Consider the following 16,998-nt stretch of genomic DNA (forward strand, 5'->3'; position numbering starts at 1 on the left):
ACATTGCTAATGGCTACCACATTGAACAGCATAGTTCTATTAGTCCAGATCACACAACCACAGGCTATTTTTTAACTAAACAGCTAATGAAGTGCCTTAAAAAAATTATTCAGAATTATTTTTTCGTGCAAACAAACTAATGAGTCAAGCTTATAACTACTTATATGTACTTTACTATATTGTTAGGCTCTGTACACTCTTTATATATATCTGATAAGGGAGAAGAAATAAGCCAGGCATTTTTTGAAAATAAGGATTAAAAAATATTTTTTTTCTAACCTTTTCTTTTAAAATGAATATAGGTAATGAAATGGAAATCTGAAATAACAGTTTATTTCTCAGCATTAATATAAATCATATATTTATGGCTGCATGCTGCCTGTATATAGGTGCTGTGTATGTCTAGCTTACCATAAATCTTATTAAAATTTTAATATCATGGAAAGCAAATAAATATCATATAATCTTGTTTAAAAAACTCGAAGATGCCTTCCCACTGCTGAGGCCTCTCATCATACATTCAGCATAAGCGGTCATGTTATCACATCCTGAAATAATAATGTATATTAGGAACATTGACAGCTCTTTCATTGTAGCAGCACAGAGGATACTACAAATGGTGCCATACATCATCAATAAACAGGAATGTAGGATGCAGTTTGCTGCCTTGACCTTCAAGCTCCAACTGTGTTTCAGTCATCAAGAGTTCATAAATAGTATAATTTACAATCTCTGAAAAGAGACTATGTGGACACAATAAACCACATATGTTATATGGGGGAAGAGTGGATATATAGCCGGCTTCATGTTCTCAAATTCAGTCAACCTTGCTGACAGAATTCACTTATGTTAACTCATTGCTTTGCAATTAGTTGCAAATAGCTAGTGTTTACTGTCAACTTTTTTTTATAATCTTATAATGTGTTTATTTTAGGGAACCTTAGATATTGGCCTTATAAGTCAAAAACACTTACATCTCAAAGATCTCTCAGCAAACTTCTTTTCTGATTATCACTTTAAGATGAGTACCCCTGAACCACATGAAAAGTTAAAATTATACTCTCCTATACCAGGAAGAGAGCTACGATCGAGACAAGTTTATTTATGGACAGTAACATTCCCACTTATTCTGAGGTCATGCTCCCTGAACACTGCAATCAAATTACAATAACCTTAAACAGCACTTGGAAGGGCAAATAACTCACAAAGCGCAACAGACCATCCCTTAAGAGAGGTAGAATAATACTGAATAACTGAAGCAATCATCAGGTTCTAGCAGCTAGACACGATGACATCAATTAGAAGCAACCAGTAAAAATACAGAAATGAAGAAAATAGCAAAACACTAAACAATTCTTTTTTTCTAGTTTTCAGCAGCAGAATATTTGTTATTTTTTTCATAGAAGCAAATGACTCTCTTTGAGGGCTTTATTGCATTATAAAAGAATACATAACTTGACCTTCGATCAACAAGAGAAGGTTAAATGTTTTAAGCAGATTTTGAGACACAAAACAACTGTGATACCTTTCAGTAAGGTTTTCTTGAGAAATGCCCTTCCACTTTCTCATTACTATCTTTTGAAGACTAGAGTCTACTAATTATAGATTAGTAGACTGGTAGATGGTACTGCTCAAGTACCATGGTGCCTGCCTAAATCTTACCCCAGTGGAAGAAAATGATAATACAAACCTTTTACTCCTTGGTTTCTCTGTAACTGTTTCTTCATCTTTTTGACAATTATTGTTGGAGATATTTTACATGTATTTTATATTCTAAGGCACAGAGGAAACCCTAAAATGCTGTGGAAGAAACACTAAAATATTACAAAAGTTAGGTTACAACAGCAGGAAGGATCTACTATTCCTAGGGTTGGAGAATAGAAATTTTTGGAATTATTAAAGCTTAGAAGCTCAGAGGAAGTATCCTGTGAAGTTGAAACTCAGGCCTCTGAATAGGGGCCACTGCTTAGCTACAACTGATGTCCCTGAGATCAGAGATGGAGCCCTGTGTGACTGGACCCCAGACCTATGAGGAAGGACTCAAGTCCACTCATGCCAGTGTCTCTGATGAGTATTTTGAGTCTGATTTAACTAATGTTGGAAAAAGTGAAAATCAGTGTGAACTCCTACTACTAGAACAAACTGTCACTACGTAGGTGAAGAAGCATTGTTAGGGTGACAGTGACAGGAAAAGAAAACAAAAACAGGAACAAATTGTAAGTAGAAAGAAGCATATTTTCTTCCTCCTCCTGGCTTCCAGCTTTCTTTTATTGCTTCTTATTAGAGTTTATTAGGAAGTCAGCTGGCAAAGTGAAAATGCAGTTTGTAGAGTCCTGGTCCCAGGTTCACACAACATAGTGTACAAGGATGGGATTGCAATAACAACAACAAAAATAAAGCTTAATTAACAGGCACATCTATTAGAAAAAAAGCCATTTTCTAATCTACACCCACATTCCTTACATTATCTGGTGTTGTGGACTTAATGTTGACTGCAAAGATATGTCCAAATTTTAATCTCTAGGACCTGTAAATGTTACCTTATTTGCAAAAAGTTTCTTTGCAGATGTTGATGTTGTTTGGCTGTGTCCCCACTCAAATCTCATCTTGAGTTGTAGTTCCCATAATGCCCATATGTCTTGGGAGGGACCTAGACGAGGGTAATTGAATCAAGGGGACGATTACTTTCACACTCTTCTCACGATTGTGAGTTCTCAGGACATCTGATGGTTCTAAATGGATCTTTTCTCTCTTCAGCTTGGCACTTCTTGCTGCTGCCATGTGAAGAAGGATGTGTTTGCTTCCCCTTCCACCATGATGATAAGTTTCTTAAGGCCTTCCCAGGCATTCTGACCTGTGAGTAACTAAGCTTTTTTCCTTTATAAATTGCTCAATCTCGGGTATGTCTTTATTAGCAGTATGAGAACAGATTAATACAGATGTGATTAAAGATATAAGGAGATTATCCTGTATTATGTAAATGTGTCCTAAATCCAATCACAAATCTCTCTGTAAAAGAGAGATGGAGAGAGATTAAATAGATACACAAAGAAGAGAAGGCGACATGAATACTGAGGCAGATAATGGAGTGACATGGTCACAAACAAGGGAATGCCAACCGCCACAGGGAATGGACTCTCCCTTAGAGACTCCAGAGAAAATGTGGACTTGCTGACCTCTTGAGTTCAGATTTCTGGCCTCCAGAACTGGAAAGAAACAAATTTCTGTTGTTTTAAGCCATCTAATTTATGGCAACTTGTTATGAATTCACAGAAAAATAATACATTTAGGTTATACCTTTTATATAATAGATATTAAAATTTTATGAAATAAAATGGATATCACAAAACTTTTGATTTACTTAGAGAAAGTTTAATCTACATAGAAAACCTACTAATATAACATAACACTAATGAGTTAAGATAAATGGGACCTGCCTAAACCTAATCAAAATTGTATGTAAAATTAATTATTTGACTTTGGAAAATATGATTTTATGGATTATCTAGCCTTTCAATTGTAACTTATGGTAACAAATATATAAAATAAAGGGTAAACATTTTCTGAAATAAAGCATAGGTACTCATCAACCTCTAGTAGTTAATCTAGAAAAATATTTTACTACATTTTAATTCTTAACTTTCTGTGTCTGAACTGATTTTCTATTCATCCATGTGATATTCTGTTTTAGAGAAAAAGATGGCATTATGAATCAGCTTTGAAAAATGTCTATTCTTTAGTTATTCAAAGCTGTCTATTTAATTTCATGGTTAAGAAAAGAAAAGAGAACTTGGAAACACAGGAAATGTACAGCCACCTGCAGAGAGGATACTTAACACTTGGTGCCTACATTACATTCTTCCCTTCAAAACTTTTGTGTCTGACAAGGCTACATTTTATTGGCTTTTGAATTAGATTGTGTAAAATTAGATTGAGTTAGCATATCATCCAAACTCCCTGGTGTAGCATATGTAAGCTTTGATTAGAAAATGAGACCTACATGATTAGCCATAAAAAAATTGGAGACACTGTACCTGGCACATTTGAAGGCTATCCCTTCCAAAAATATCTGGCTATGTTTCTTCCCATTTCATATTATTGCATAAAGAATAGATTACTATTTGCATGTAATTATTTTGGATGAGAAAGAAAAGGCAAGGCAAATTTTTAGTCTACATTAGGATTTATCAAATATAACCAGACAGATACAAACAGAATTTCTTCTCAAGATTATTTAGTTATTTAAAGTGAGCAACAAAAGTAATCTTGCCTTGTCAATCATATTATTTAGGCTGAAGTCAGCAGAATCCCATTTAGAAAAGATTCATTCTTTGTACAGCACAGCTGTTAAAATCTACTGCTCATGAAAGACCTGTTATTCTTGATTTCTTCCCTTATCTTTATCCTCCTACCTTAATTCATCACCAAGTTTTGGTAGATTATATGTCCAAAATGTTACAAATTAATCTTCTCTCCATTGCCACCCTCACCAACATGATCTCTGTGATGATTAATTTTATGTGTCAATGTAATGAGGCAATACTGCCCAATTGTTTCTTCAAACACTAGTCCATATGTTGCTGTGAAGGTATCTTACAGATGTAATTAACGTTTATAATCAGTTGACTTTAAGTAAAGGAGATTGCCCTTGACAATGTGGGTAGGCTTCATTTAATCAGTTGGAAGCCTCAAAAGCAAAACATGATGTATCCTGAAGAAAAAAGAACTCAGCCTTAGACTATTGATATAATATAGAAATTCTAACTAAACTTACAGCCTGTCACAGCCTACCTAGAGAGATTGGAGTCAAGACTCTAACATCAACTCTTCCCTGAGTTGTCAGCCTTCCTTGTCTACAGATTTCAGGCTTGCCAACCTCCTCAGTCATATGAGCCAATTCCTTAAAATTGTACACAGACAGACACACACATACAAACACACGCACACACAAATACACACATGCAATCTCCTATTGTCCTACTGTTCTGTTTCTCTGGAAAATCCTGACTGACATTCTAGGTTATTAAAAGCCTAATGTCATTTCTAATTTTTGCATTTCTTCCATTACCTTTAAAATCTGTTTTCTACACAGCAATCAGAGATATACAGAATATAGGATGATAGACAGATTATAGAAAAATAGATAAAAGCATAAAACTTATAATCAGATATTAAAGAGCCTGAAAATAAGACTTAGCCCCTCTCTGTGGCCTCTAGGTCCTTGTTTCATTTTTCAATCTCAATCCAAGTTACTCCCCCAAATCTATTAAGCTACCTTATAGGAAAAGGTTATGTTTCTTTCCTTCAAGACAATTTTAAAGTTTGTGATTACATATTTATTTGGTCTTTTGTCTGCTTATTCTCTGTTTCTTCCCAATAGAAAGTAAAGACTACAGGGGTAAGATTGATATGTATATTTTTGGGCATTGTATTCTCCGTGCCTGGTACAGTTCTGCATATGGCAGACACTATGTACTTGCTGAATTAATAAGTATAATAAAATTAGTAGTAATTTTAAGATAAGTATTTTGAAAAAGTGGCTAACTTTTCTAACTTACAGGTAAGAAAGGCAATAAGATTAGAAAGAGAATCAGGAAATGCAAGAAACAAAGTATCACCCAAGCCATAAGCATTAATCTTATAGTCTCGATAGAAGTAACAGGCAAAGTATTAAATATCCATTTTTGTGTGTTGTAAGATAAAATATATTCTGCTTCTCTTTTGGCTCATGATATGATCATTTTATTCACACTCAGTTTTAAATCTGAATATTTAAATGGTATTATAAATGGAACCACCCAATAAAACCTGTTGTGGGTCAACAAAACCCCAATAAAACCCCACCATGACCAATTATGGCACAAGACAGGTTCCAGTTCTTTTAAGATCCAGGGAAAACAGCATAAAGGACCAAGAAAGTTTCTCTGGATAAATTAGTCAACAAAGCTTTTCCAAGGTGCAGAAAAAGATATAAAATTTGCAACAGTTGGCTAGTTGTGGTGGCTCATGCCTGTAATCTCAGCACTTTGGGAGGCAGAGGTGTGTGGATCACCTGAGGTCAGGAGCTCGAGACTAGCCTGATGAACGCAGTGAAACCTTGTCTCTACTAAAAATATAAAAAATTAGCCAGGTGTGGTAGTGGGCACCTGTAATTCCAGCTTCTCCAGAGGCTGAAGCAAGAGAATCACTTGAACTGAGGAGACGGAGGTTGCAATGAGCCAAGATTGCACCACTGCACTCCAGCCTGGGTAATAAGAGCTAGACTCCATCTCAGAAAAAAAAAATTTGCAACAGTCATCACGCAGGATTTGGAAGGCAGAAGTGTATCTGAATCTGCTTGCTTCAACAATGTTTGCAGGCATCCTGGAAGCTGACTGCTTGAGAACTTCAGGAAGCTGGGATTGTCACTGAAGGTTCTATTTCGGTTCTAGTAGTTCTTGATTCTATGAAACTTAGCTTAAAGAAAGCTAAGGAAACTTAAAGCTTCCTCGACTTTAAAAAAATATTATTTTTTGTTTATAATAATATGAAACAATTCATGAATTTTCATGTCATCCTTGTGCAATGGTTGTGCTAATCTCTGCATCATTTCAATTTTAATATATGTGATACTAAAGTGAGCACTTCCTTGACTTTTAAATCTTGAATGCTTGTAATGCACAAACATATAATTCTATTAAAATTATTCTTAATTTGAATACCTAGATTGCCTTCTAATTTTCTCAGCAAAACTTGTCAGATAATGGTAGACTTAGAGGAAATACTAGAACCCCCCCCCATGTAATTAGAAGGGCTGTTGCAATTTTATTAAGATTATATCAATTATACATTAAATCATTCATTATATTTAGCTCTAACTATGGACTATGGAGCGACTACTTCCCATTTCATCCATCCTTGCCCTTATAAATTTCCAAGTTGATTTAATCTAAGTACAGGTATCAATTCACAGGCCTTGTTTTTATCCACTGAAAATGTTGTAGTCTTGTGTTCTTAGTAAGCAGAGTGGTGAAGCAGCACAATCAAGAGTAGTGGCTGAAAAACCATGTACTCCTTTGAGGTGACTATGGAAAAAGAGGGAACATTCATGTGCCTTTACTTGTCAACTAGTGTAGCTCATATAAGCTTTCATTTGAACAAAGGATTCCACTGAGGATGGTGTACGGGACCAAATATGTGCTTTATAGAATCATGCCTATTGGCTCCCACTGCTTTCTTTGCGTATCATCTCAATATGCTACACCTGCTCCATATTTTGTGTGGCTTACAGATCTACTTTATTATTATAAGAAGAGAATGTTGCTATTCATAATCTAGAAAATGTCAAGTGCAAAATGATTCCTGAACATTTCATCTACTAAACACATAATTTACACAGCAATCGGAAACTTTAGTTTCATTATGCAGCAAAATGAGGTATTAGGTGCTTCAGCATGATTCTTTCTCTTAATTCGGTCTCTTAATTCTCTTTGATTTATATTAAATTAGAAAGATATTTATACACATAAAAAATAAAGTAGCAGATAAAACAGAGGAACAAATGCTAAAATATCTAACACGATTTCAAAGAGAACCTAGATTTCATTATTTTTCTTCCCCCATTGAAATAGTTATTTCCCTGAAATGCATTTTAGAAAAGGAAGTCAATTTTCTATTAGTTATAAATACTTCCTCAACTAATATTTTCACTATCTTAGAAATTCAGTGGTGAATCCAGATTCATCTTTTCTTTTTTTTTTTATTTTTATTGCATTTTAGGTTTTGGGGTACATGTGCAGAACATGCAAGACAGTTGCATAGGTACACACATGGCAGTGTGTTTTGCTTCCTTTCTCCCCTTCACCCACATTTGGCATTTCTCCCCAGGCTATCCCTCCAGATTCATCTTTTCTTACTTAATTGATCACCGGAATAAATGTCATGAGAGTAAGTGACGTATTCTGGAGTCTTTTGGGTCTTCAGCTCATAGCTCTAAGTTCCCAGTCTACCAAGCCCTCCTCTACACTATACTGCCATTTATGTAAAAACATTTTTAACTGTAGTATATGAGATTTAGCAGACAAATATTCCACTTTGTAAATCACGTCTAAGATTTACGGAAACACGAAGAGATAGACATTATTTGGAGTCAAGATAATTTTATTGATTCAATACAACAAGGCATTTCTCTCTTCCAGAAGTAGGGATAAATTTGCTGCCTCACAGATGAAGTTTTCTCCTCTGAAGGTTAGGAGATATAATTCTGTAATGTGGAATATTTAATCTATACATACTTGGCTATATTAACACTAACATCTAGCTAAATTTATTGATGATTTCTGAGCAAATGAGGGATAATTTGGATCAAATGTATGCAGTATTGTCTAGTAGAAAGAGTAATGGTTTTAGAGAAAACAAACTAGGTTTAAATCCCATTTCTGCCACACGTTAACTTTTCCTGAGCCTCGGTTTTCTTATACGTAAAAAGGGAATAACAAGACCAATATGGCAGGATCATTAGAAGTGTTACAAATAATATATGAAAAACGTGCAGCACAGTGCCTCATATAAATAAATTATCCTCTATGGAAAGTATTGTTATTATTGTTAGTCTTAATTATTCAATGCACCATCAAATCACAAGTCACCCTCAGACTGGCAAAGGGTCTTGACTTTCAAATATGATAACAGTAATTTTTTCTCACTTTAAATGAGACTATACCTTAAAACTGAAGGGGACATTTTTATAAAATCCAAACAGTTGTACACACGAAGATTTCCATTTTGATACTAGCAAAATGGGTCTCAGATTAATTACCCTTATTTCATAGTCAATTGAAATTTTTAAGACAAATTTTTAAATGTCTAATAAAATTCCATTTGGATGTTGTCTGTTATAATGAAATATGTTTTTCTTTGTTTTAATATAAACAAAATGAGTGATTGAAAAAATGAGGCTTGAATTTTGGTATATTAATTTGGTTTTTCTTAAAATTTGGGGGCTTTTTTCCTCCTTTCAGAAATGGAAATTTTTAAATGTGAAAGGAACATATAATTATAAAACTTATGTATGCATTTATTCATAAAAGGGTAAAAGGGAATGTATATAAAATGATCAACATTACAAAGATTTTGTATATGAACCTCTTTTGGAAAATTTATATTGTTATTCTGTAGATTATTAAATTTTGTATTCATACATAGATTCTTTGGTTCTTTTGTGTAAGTGGTCGCTGTTAAAAAATTTTTAAAGCATTATGGTAATTCTTAATCACTAGTTATTTTTCATAGTCTAAAGAAATCAGAAGCATTGCTGATAGAATTAAAGACAAGAGAAACAATGGTGTGATTTTAGTTCCATTCAGACCACCCACACCTCACTAAAAGAAAGTACAACCCGAACAAAGTAGTCATTACCCCAATCAAACATGGAACACAGGGTTCCATCAGGACTTATATAACTAACTCTAATTAAAATACAATGAAAACTATATAATGAGATCACTGTTACTCTGAAACGATTTGGGGTTTGGGTTTCAACCTCTTAAAATTATGTGTGTACTGAATATGTAGCTGGAAACTGATCATATAATACCTGAGAAATGTGTTTAATAGTTCTGTTTCATGCCACTGCTTGCCTAAATATAAACTGGTTCTAACACCTTTCAAAAGCAAAGTTTTGGGAGCTTATGTGTTTGAAAAGTACTTTTAGTGGATCGTTTCCTTTTTTTATTTTTGGTTAAAGGTAGAAGCATCTTGACATTTACATTGCCATTTTTCTGCTTTCAAGAATGCTAACAAAAAAATGGTCTTGGCTTGGATTAGTTTGAAATGCTCCTCTGAACTTCCACAAGGTCATTCTGGCCATCTCTGAAATAATTTCCTTTGTTATGAACCTGCTGTGACATCTTCTGTAAGGACACAATGCCAGAGACACCTAAAGGCAGGCACAGGTATATACACATGTATATATATACTGTCCCTCAACTTACACATGGGATGTGCTCCCGAGCTCCTGATTATGGCTATTGTTTAGAGCTCAGAGTGTTTTCCCAAAGAAACAACAATATAAATATAGTTACTTACATAGTCCTAATAGTCTGCTTAGCTAAGATGTAGCTGAAATACCATACGTAAGAATGAACAATGGGATACTGAAGCATAATCAATAGTTTTGTTTTAAATATAATAATTAGACTTTAATTAATCTCTAATGGTGGTGTTGGAGGATGTTCACTTTTCCTAAGAGTCCTATTTCTGTCAAGCAGCCAGAATTAGATGCTGGCTCATGTTTGCTTCCTTGATTTCTCATGTCTTTCAAATCAATACAAATGAAAGAGTTTATCTCTGATTCTCTTTTCCAAAGCTGCACCAAATTTCTTATCCTTTTGTAAAATTTCCCTATAATCCTACCTCACCACAGTAAAACAGCAATGTGTTTATGTGTGTGCGTCAGAATGGAGAGGAAAGAAAACACTTACTGCTGTTTAACTGCTATTTCTTTACATGCAGAGAGAGACTAAAGATGAGACTTTTTTTGAGACAGAGTTTCGCTCTTGTTACCCAGGCTGGAGTGCAATGGCGCGATATTGGCTCATTGCAACATCCACCTCCTGGGTTCAAGCAACTCTCCTGCCTCAGCCTGCCAAGTAGCTGGGACTACAGGCGCACACCACCATGCCTACCTAACTTTTGTATTTTTAGTAGAGACAGGGTTTCACCATGTTGACCAGGATGGTCTCCATCTCCTGACCTTGTGATCCACCTGCCTCGGCCTCCCAATTAAGATGAGATTTTATGCAGATGTGCTGTCTTAATATATAAATGTGGGGTCATGTTTACCTTACATATTATTAGCAGCCTATCAATACAAATCTTTTGTTATATTTTTGTTGGGCACAGGTTTGAAATCCCATGGCTATTTGTATACTAAAAGATTAAAATCAACAATCATTCTGTTACTTAGTTCAGATCTTTAGTCCAATCATTTGGCAATAATTAATGCTCTCATTTTAAGACTACATAAGCTGGTGTATGGTTAAGTGAAGAAAGGAGATAATAGAGACACACGAGTAGCCGCAAGGACTCATAACCTTAAACAATGGAATATTTTGTGACAAGGCTGGAAATTTTGCTGAAATTTGCTAAAATAAGCTAGGAAGAAGCATTTTTTGTAAAATATTTTAAATTTCAATCACAAAATGGCTGGTGCTGAGATCTAAAAAGTGGTTCAAATGTCAAATCTTAAAACATATAGGAGAATATGCCCCAGAAGACCATGATGCTTTCAACAGTATTCCGCAGAAACGTAAAGAGAGTGATTTGAGAGAATTCTTTTCTACTGGAGAAGGTTTGTCATTTAGAGTCCTCAGATTTATTTTGGAAGCTAGTGCTACTTAGATATTTTATTTACTCTTTTTTAACTGCATATTTAATGTCCCTTTTCAAACTCTTTATTCTCTATGAGATGTTGCAACCCTTCAATTGGTAAGTAATTAGCAAAGGTTTAACAAAGGAAAAAATAACATACTGAAAATTAAACACAAAGGAACTACTTCACTGCTATGATGCTGGGGAAACAACTTGTATTACTTAACTTTTAAGTATGTCTCCCTTGGTTAATAGTGATATGAGGGAGCTATGGAAATGAGAACACTATCAGAGTCTGAAGTATTAATCATCTTTTAAAATCTACTTAGGAGATGAAAAACTGATGCTCAGAGATGCTAATAATCTCACTGCAGATAATAAGAAGAAAAAGACGATTTTTCATCTCAAATTTCTTCTCACTTTTAAAACTCCCAAGTCCAGTGCTCTCCTGTAATATCATTGTTATTTGGTATTCTTAATTTTGAAAGATATTCTAATGTGGACAAGTGAGATGCTAATCACAAAAAGCAATATTAAAACTATATCTTATGAAAAATAAAAGGCAATTCAGTGGAGAAAGGAGAGTCTTAAGAGACAATGTTGGAACAACTGGATATCTACCTGCAAAAAAAAAAAAAAAAAATCGAAACGCCTTATCTTTTGCATGGAAGTTAATTTAGAATGGATCATAGACCTAAATGCAAAATGCAATACTGTAAAACTTCTAGAAGTTAAAATAAAAGAAAACCTGGGTGACCTTGGGTTTGACATTAACTTTTTAGGTATGACACAAAAAGCACAGGAAAGAAAAGTTGTTACACTGAATTTTACTAAAATTATAATTTCATTTTCAAATTTCATTAAAATTAACAACTTCTGCTCTGCAAAACGTACTGTTAAGAGAATGAAAAGACAAGCCATAATCTGAGAGATAATCTTTTGCAAAACATGTATCTAATAGAGGACTGGTGTCCAAAATGTAAAAATACATCTGAAAACTCAGCAATTAGAAAAAAAATCCCTCAATTTTTAAAATGGGCAAAAGAATTGAACAGATACCACATCAAATAAAGTATATAGATGGCAAATAAGCACATGAATAGATGCACAACATCATATATTATTGGGGAACTACAGATTCAAACAACAATGAAATACCTACGTACATCTATTAGAATAGCTAAAATCCAAAACACTGACAACAAATGCGGATGAAGATGTGGAGCAACAGAAAGTTTCATTGACTATTGGTGGGCATGAAAAAATGGTATAGCCACTTTGAAAGACAGTCTGGCTGTTTCTTACAAAACTAAACATAGGCTTACCACATTATCCAGCAATCGTATACTTTAGTATCTGCTGAAATAAATGGAAAAGTATGTCCACACAAAAGCACAAAAATATGTACAGCAGCCTTATTTGCAACTGCCAAAACTGGAAAGCAACATAAATACCCTTCAATAGATAAATGAATAAACAAGCTGGTATAGCTATACAATGGAATATGACTCAATGATAAAAGAAATGATCATGGAGAAAATGTCCTGCATATTGCTAAGTGAAAGAAGCCAATCCGACAAGGTTGGATACTACACTATTCCAAATATGTGACATTCTGGAAAAGGCAAAACTATGGAGACAGCAAACAGATCAGTGGTTGCCACAGGTTCAGTAGGGAGGAATGAATACGTGGAGAACAAGAGATTTTTAGAGCAGTATAACTATACTATGTGACCCTGCAATGGTGGTTACATATTATTATACATTTGTCAAAGCCCACATGTATACCTATGTAACAAACCTGCACGTTCTGCACACGTATCCCAGAACTTAAAGTGGAATTAAAAAATCTACAACCTAAAGAGAAAACTCTGATATAAAACTATTCACTTTAATTTGTATCGATATTGGCTCACCAACTTGGTATCAAGATTGGTTCATGGGAACAAATGTACCAATACCCTGCTGCAAGATATTAACAATAGAGATAACCGTGTCTGGGAGGAGGGATGCCAAGGAGTCATGTGAGAATTCTACACTTTCTTCCCAATTACTTCCTAAGCCTAAACCTGCTTATTATAGTGGGATAAAATGTGTTTAATAAAAGCATATTATAGTGGGAATGTGTTTAATAAAGCATATTATAGTGGGAATGTACATGTTTACCAGGTCAGAGTCCTTGCTCTGCTTTTGTAGAGTAATAACTACAGGGAGTAAAAAAGGATCTAATGGCAAAACACAGGTGCCCAGAAATCTCCTCCCAGTACCCAGGAGTGTACAGCATTGCCTGTCAGAATGACCAGAAACGAAAAAGTGAGATAGAAGATTTGGAATTCTTGAGAAAATATATGTCATCACCTCTCTACTTGTTGGGAAAAACAGCAAAGGAGAAAGGACTTACAGAGTGCCTACATGAATTCGTTATGAGTAACATATAAACAAGGAACAACAAACTTCAGAAGGCCACGGGAGGCCTCTGAGGAGGAAGGCTGCTCCATGCCTCATGTTCCAGTGCAGGGTGACCTCGGCTCTGTTACCATTAACATTGTGCTCAAGGATGTAAAATCCCTTGGTAGCACTATGACGTAGCCAGACTTGTAGGCTGCCTGTAAGGTCCGTGTTCCACCAGCTGTACATCTATAATAAGCTAAAGATAATCACATGTTCTTGTTTTGTGAGACTTCTAAACTGCCATTGTTATCAACGACACACCAGTTCCGGCTCACTGATTCACTTCACCATTACTGCACCCTTACCCTATAGATCAAAGTGATTGTAATCAATAAATAGTGTGGATGATCAGAGCTCGGGACCTTCACTGCTTCCACCAGAGTAATAAAGTGATGGCCCCCTGGTCCCACTTTTTCTCTTAATCTCTCTTTCTCTCATTCCTTTGTTGCCAGCGAACTCAGGGTACCCACAGGTGATAATGAGCTGGCTCCCCACATTCTGGTGCCCAGTGTGGGGCTCAGGAATCCCTACATTCTGGAACACCAATATGTGGGGCTCATGGATGCCCTACATCTGCTCAAGAGCAACAAGTCAAATTTTACAGTGCTGGATTTGATAGCAGTGATATTTTTGTGATGCTTTGTAATTTTCAACATACTTTCACTTATGTGGTCCCTGAGCGTAGATACTGTTTGGCTGGCTCTTTGCTGCTGACCACGTTCAGTACTTCCCATGTACTTTGCAGCTTTTTCATTTATGGCATTGCAGTGTATCCTTGTGCCCTTACCTCTCCCCTTACTCAGGATCAGATGTCCCCTTGAAAATAGAGGCCGTGAGGCTTAATAGTGAGTGTCCATTAACTCACAGGTAACTTAAGGTGACAGCTATGTCCCTGATACTTAAAAAAAAAATACAAGGAGCATACAAAGTGTCTGAACCATATCTATTATTATAATAATATATATTTTCCTAAGACTTATAATGTAAAGTCATAATACTGGAAAAATAAGTAAAGTTTGGATTTTAAATGTGAATTTGAGTTTAAAATAATAAAGGAAAATTACCAAATATCAGGCTTGGAAACGTCTTATATTATAGAGGGGGCTCATTCCATCATCTCCTTTTGTAGATGTAGAAATTAAGATGTTGAAAGAGTAAGTGACATGTGAGATCACAGAACTTTAGCAATAATGGGCACCTTAAACCTCATATGGTCCAAATACTCAGGTGCTTAGTGCCACCCAGCCTATATTGTAACATCTTCTGTGATAAGGATTTCGCTACTTTATAAAATATCACATTTATTCTTTTACTTTTTACTCATATGTAATAAAGCTTTCTTTTTGTTGTTATTGTTATTGGTTTGGATTTTTTTTTTTTTTTTTTGAGATGGAGTTTCCCTCTTGTCACCCAGGCTGGAGTGCAATGGCACAATCTCAGCTCACTGCAACCTCTGCCTCCAAGGTTCAAGTGATTCTCCTTCCTCAGCCTCCTGAGTAGCTGGGGTTACAGGTGTACACCACCACATTCGGCTATTATTTGTATTTTTTGTGGATATGGGGTTTCACCACATTGGCCAGGTTGGCCTCAAACTCCTGATCTCAGGTGATCCACCTGCCTCAGCCTCCCAAAATGTTGGGTTTACAGGCATGAGCCACCACATCTGGACATCAAGATTTGTATACTTTTACATCAATTATTTGGTTCTAGTTATATCCTTTGTTTATACATATTACGTCTAGTCCAGAGTGTATCAGAGAAGCAGCAGGAGACAAAGAAATTATGGGGAAAGAATGAAGTAGGAGGACTGTTTAGCCCAGAAGTTTTATTCTTCAAGGGTCACAAATTTAGACTTTCACACTACATAAAATTATACACACACTCACACACGAAATATATATATATATAAATATATATATGTATACTATATATATACACATACATATATTAAGTATGCCATATAAATACACACATTATGTATGTATATATTAAACAGAAAGCTATGTATTTATATGTTGTGTCTCATAGAATTATAAGTTAAATAAAAACTGTTTAAATATGCCATAATCTTTTTCTAAAGTTTTTAGAGATTTAGGAGGTATATGTGCAGGTTTGTTACATGAATATATTATATAATGGTGAAGTTTGGGCTTCTAGCGTACCCATCACCCAAATAGTGAACAGTATACCCAATATGTAACTTTTCAACTCTCCCTTTTTTGCAGTCCCAGTGTTTATTTCTCTCTGTATGTCCATGCGCATCTATCATTTATCTCCTAATTATATATGAGCACATGTGGCATCTGATTTTCTGTTTCTGAGTTATTTCACTCAGGATCATGACCTCCAGCTCTATCCCTGTTGCCAAGAAGGACATGCTTTCATTCCTTTTGATGACTGCTTAGTATAGAATACTGAGAATAGAGTACATGTACCATATTTTTAATCCAGTCATGTTGATGGACACTCAGGTTGATTCTATGACTTTGCCATTGTGAACAGTACTGTGATAAACATGAATGCAAGTATCTTTTTGATATAAAAAATTGTTTTCATTTGGGTAGATACCCAGCAATTAACTTTCTGAGTCAAAGGATAATTCTATTTTTAGTTGTTTGGGAATCTCCATACTGTTTTCCAAGTACACAGAAAGGCTATACTAATTTACATTTCAACAAACAGTGTATAAGCATTTTTCTGTGCATTCTTGCCATCCCTTATTTTTTGACTTTCTTATAATAGCCTTTCGCACGTGTATACCTATGTAACAAACCTGCACATTCTGCACATAGACCCCAGAATTTAAAGTATAAAAATAAATAAATACATGTGCATGTGTCTTTATAGTAGAAGAGGAGCCTCACATACTGGGGCAGTTGTGGGGGATAGGGGAGAGACAGCAGGGGGTGGGTGTGGAGGGAGGGGAAAGTGGGGAGGGATAACATGGGAAGAAATGCCAGATATAGTATGCACCTAAAGTAAAATAAATAAACAAATAAGGCATAGGAAGAAAAAACATCCAAAATTGGATATTGCCATCATTGAATAAAAGATGTTAAGGAAATAAATAAATAAATAAAATAGCCACTCTGACTGGTGTGAGATGGTTTCTCATTGCGGTTTTAATTTGTATTTTTCTGATGACTGATGGGTACCATAATCTTTTAAACTTCATCTTTCTTTGTTTACCCTCTACTA

At 35.1% G+C, this 16,998-nt stretch overlaps 1 protein-coding gene and 1 non-coding gene across 14 annotated transcripts in view; both read right to left on the reverse strand.

Moving 5' to 3' along the window:
• Positions 1–16,998, reverse strand: part of NAALADL2 (N-acetylated alpha-linked acidic dipeptidase like 2) — a 1,449,120-nt gene that overhangs the window by 25,999 nt on the left and 1,406,123 nt on the right. The gene's annotated exons all lie outside the window — the stretch shown is intronic.
• Positions 6,521–6,624, reverse strand: LOC118149012 (U6 spliceosomal RNA). The gene has a single exon (XR_004736187.1). It is a non-coding gene; the product is annotated as a U6 spliceosomal RNA (small nuclear RNA).

Source organism: Callithrix jacchus, chromosome 17 (assembly GCF_049354715.1).
Source record: "Callithrix jacchus isolate 240 chromosome 17, calJac240_pri, whole genome shotgun sequence".
Lineage (NCBI taxonomy): Eukaryota > Metazoa > Chordata > Mammalia > Primates > Cebidae > Callithrix > Callithrix jacchus.